Consider the following 4,660-nt stretch of genomic DNA (forward strand, 5'->3'; position numbering starts at 1 on the left):
AATATTGTCCTATCCTAACAAACCATACATCAATGGAAAGCTTATTTATTCAGCTTTCAGATGATTTATAAATCTCAATTTCCAAAAATGTACCCTTATGACTGGTTTTGTGGTCCAGGGTCACATTTGTGATTAACCGTCTGATTGTTTCCTCTAGTTGTGCCGGAGTCGGAGGAAGAGGAGGAACCAGATGACCAGGATGAATTAACAAACGGTTGGTGTGGATTTTTTCAAGCGTAACCCCTTGAAATCTCAAGGGTGTGTTTAAGAAAGTACTGTAGTAGTTTGTGTTGCCATGTCGTGTTTTAGGAGAAAAAAAATCTTAACTTTTTTGTTGTTCGAATCCTTTTGATGCTAAATATTTATTTGAGATTTATTTCAATAATTTAACAACATATTTGCATGCTCACTGCTCTCTGATGTTGGTTACTGGTTACACGACATGCAGGTAAACTAATAAACTATTTAATATTTTCTAGTGTTTTATTTTGATTGTTTTATTTTAAAATGATTTATTTTAATTCTATACTTTTATGATTTTTTTAAATTCGTTTTTAATAAACTCTCAAACTCCCTGACTACCCTAAAATCTTTACCCATAACACTTTTATTCAGCATTAAATTGATCGAAAGTGACAGACATTTATAATGTTACAAAAGATTTCCGTTTCAAATAAATGCTGTTCTTTTGCGCTTTCTATTCATCAAAGAATCCTGAAAAAATATTATTTTCACAAACTGTTTTCAACAATGAAAGCAGCAAATCAGCATATTATTATGATTTCTGAAGGATCATGTGACACTGAAGACTGGAGTAATGATGCTGAAAATTCAGCTTTGATCACAGGAATAAATTACATTTTAACATATATTCAAATAGAAAAGCCTTGGTGAGCATTAGACACTTCATAAACATTAAAAGATCTTAATCTTAAAGTTTATGCATCATTTTAAATATTTCTGTAGAGATGTAACTTGTTTTATTTTTTTAATTATTCATGGCACTTTTTTGGTGACACTTTTTTTTTTATGATTTTGTCTAAATTTGATCAGAGGAACCAGAGAGCGGCCCATTGTTAACTCCTCAGGAGCAACTAGAGCTTCGTAGTCAGAGACTGACGGAGAAGAAACTGCGCATCGCAAGTCTGTCATCAGCAGTACTCGCAGATCCACATGTCAATGTAAGACGGTTCTTCACAATCATCTTCTGAAAGTGATCTGTATGGTTGGTTACATGTATGATGACATTCCACGTGTGTTTCAGATCAAGAAGCTGAAGGAGTTGAGGGCCATGCTGATGGAGACGGACCCGTGCGTCGCCGTCACGGTCAGAAAGCTAGTCATGGTGTCCCTCGCCGAGGTCTTTAAGGACATTGTGCCATCATATCGAATCCGACCACTGACGGAAGAGGAGAAAGCCACAAAGGTGCAGTGCCCCACTGTTAAATGCTAATATCCTTCACCTTTTGTGCATAAAAGAGTTCATTGTACTTTGAAAATACTTTGAAACTATTAGAGCAACTTCAAGCATTTCTTGAAACCGAGCTTCAAGAATGACCCAGAAATGCTTGGATTTCTGATGAACACGTTGTCACATTTCTGGGCAAATGTTCATGCTTACTGGTCATACAGAAACGTGGTCCAGTAGTAAAGACGGGGTGCCCACATCTTCAATTCTGTTTGATCAAAGTTAAGGTCATAAAAACTCTTAAATATCTCTGATTTTAGGAGGTCTTAAATTTGGAGAAGGAAAAAATTATTGATTGATTTAATGAATAAATGTAAGCGCTGCATGCTCAAAATCACACCGTAGCGCTATTGCATGTTCAGAGCAATTGCTTATGATCTAATATGTTATAGATGGTTGTAAGAGTGCATATTTTATCTCCCTCATCTTTTAGAGTGAGCAGCTGGAAGTAGTAAAACATATGCATTTCAAAATAAGAGTCCTTCTGTATTTCAGCCTTTTAATTAGTTTATTAAAAGTCCTGCATAATGCTTAATCTTTTTTTTTTTTTTGATTATTATTGGTATTTTTTGGTTACAGTATCAGGTATTTATTTCAACATAAACTCATGTCTTCCCTCTGGGATAACACCATTATCATGTTCAGTATAGAGATTTTAACACATTATTATTGTATGGGCAAAATCCAATATCAATCGACCTCTAATATGTGTTCATATATCAGTATGTAAACCCACAGTATGTGTTAAATTATTATGTTTTGCAAGAATCGGATATAGAGTCTTAACAGTTTTATTTTTAGATTGTATGGATTTACTATTCAGTATTAATTGTATTTGTGCAGGTCTTAAAGAAGGTCTTAAAAAGTCTTTAATATGATCTGCAGATGTTAAAATATAAAGCAGGACAGACTAATTCTTACAGTGAAATATGGGTGAATCTGCCAAATTCTATGCCGTTTCTTTGTATTAGAATTGGACTGAAGTTTCATTTTGAAAAGGTCTCTGATTATTTGTAATAAGGCACAGCAGCAAAAACTGACCTGAATGTTTCTGACAGTCACTGAGAGTGAAAAAGGCTCATCAGAAGTTAACTCTTTGGTTACGTGGACCCCTGAGAAAATGGCAATATTAAAATGCAAGAAATAAATGTATCATATGACCCATTTGAACATCTTCCTTTCTTCTCCAGGTGAAAAAAGAGACGCTGCAGCTGAGGGAGTTTGAGGAGGGTCTCGTCAGCCAGTATAAGTTTTACTTGGAAGATCTGGGACAGACAATCAAAGGTGAATCATTGCTCTGTGCTTTTGCCTTCCCATCAGCCCATTCATTCTCATCACGTCCATCTGATCTGATGCCGTTTCAGACTGGAAGCAGAAGAGAAGTCAAGCCGTGTATCTTCAGAGTTATATAAAGGTCTTGCTGAAGTGGCCATCAAGTGTGTCTGTGATCTGCTGGTAGCTCTGCCACACTTCAATTTCCACAACAACATCATCGTCATGGTGGTGCCTCTGATGAGCACCTCTAATATGTGTTCATATATCAGTACGTAAACCCACAGTATGTGTTAAATTATTATGTTTTGCAAGAATCGGATATAGAGTCTAACAGTTTTATTTTTAGATTGTATGGATTTACTATTCAGTATTAATTGTATTTGTGCAGGTCTTAAAGAAGGTCTTAAAAAGTCTTTAATATGATCTGCAGATGTTAAAATATAAAGCAGGACAGACTAATTCTTACAGTGAAATATGGGTGAATCTGCCAAATTCTATGCCGTTTCTTTGTATTAGAATTGGACTGAAGTTTCATTTTGAAAAGGTCTCTGATTATTTGTAATAAGGCACAGCAGCAAAAACTGACCTGAATGTTTCTGACAGTCACTGAGAGTGAAAAAGGCTCATCAGAAGTTAACTCTTTGGTTACGTGGACCCCTGAGAAAATGGCAATATTAAAATGCAAGAAATAAATGTATCATATGACCCATTTGAACATCTTCCTTTCTTCTCCAGGTGAAAAAAGAGACGCTGCAGCTGAGGGAGTTTGAGGAGGGTCTCGTCAGCCAGTATAAGTTTTACTTGGAAGATCTGGGACAGACAATCAAAGGTGAATCATTGCTCTGTGCTTTTGCCTTCCCATCAGCCCATTCATTCTCATCACGTCCATCTGATCTGATGCCGTTTCAGACTGGAAGCAGAAGAGAAGTCAAGCCGTGTATCTTCAGAGTTATATAAAGGTCTTGCTGAAGTGGCCATCAAGTGTGTCTGTGATCTGCTGGTAGCTCTGCCACACTTCAATTTCCACAACAACATCATCGTCATGGTGGTGCCTCTGATGAGCGACCCCGTCAGGAAGGTCAGTCTGCAAGCAATATTTGCTGGAAAGACTCAACATTTTGAGGTTTGCGTGTGGATAGTATCACTTAGATGTTGTCGTTTGGCACTCAGGTATCTGAGGTGTGTTGTGAAGCCGTCGGCAAACTGCTGAAGCAGGATAAGCTGGGTCAGGCCTCGTTGGCGGTGGCGAAGGTCATCTCAGGCATGGTCAAGGGCAGGAACTACAACGTCAAACCTGAGGTACAACCATCACACTGTGCTGAAGAGCAAACAAGTTTTGCCTCATCTGTCAATGATGAACACAACAAACAGACAAAATGTACTCGCCATAAACTTTCATTACAGAGAATTATTTTATTAAAAGGGACAGTTAAATTTTTAAAACTTGTAAACCGTTTTGGCTTTTCTTTCAGTTAAAGAATATGGTCAGATTTTGACTTGTTCTACTTTATTTTTTAATATTGTGAATATTCATGAATTTCAGTAAGCTATGAAGCTTTAAAAATCTTTTGTTTGGTTATATCACTGAGATGCTATTATTTATTGGTTAATATATATAATAATATAATAAAACGTGTGTGTATATATTAACATATATCAAATTAATATATATTAATAATATATATATATAGTTTTTATTAATACAGTTTTATTATTATTTGGAATTTGTTATTTTTCATTTCATTTATATTTTTACATTTTCATTTTAGTTAAAGTTTTAGTAATTTTTAGTGATGTCAAACGATTAATCGCGATTAATCGCATCCCAAATAAAAGTTTTTGTTTACATAATATATGAGTGTGTACTGTGTATATTTATTATGTATATATAAATACAAACACATGCATGTATATATT

General features: G+C 35.4%; 1 pseudogene; it reads left to right on the forward strand.

Annotated features, from left to right (window-relative positions):
* LOC107708879 (nucleolar complex protein 3 homolog) overlaps window positions 1-4,660 on the forward strand; it is a 14,928-nt pseudogene that overhangs the window by 1,222 nt on the left and 9,046 nt on the right.

The sequence above is a fragment of the Sinocyclocheilus rhinocerous genome, unplaced genomic scaffold, assembly GCF_001515625.1.
Source record: "Sinocyclocheilus rhinocerous isolate Xijiao unplaced genomic scaffold, SAMN03320098_v1.1 scaffold24, whole genome shotgun sequence".
Classification (NCBI taxonomy): domain Eukaryota; kingdom Metazoa; phylum Chordata; class Actinopteri; order Cypriniformes; family Cyprinidae; genus Sinocyclocheilus; species Sinocyclocheilus rhinocerous.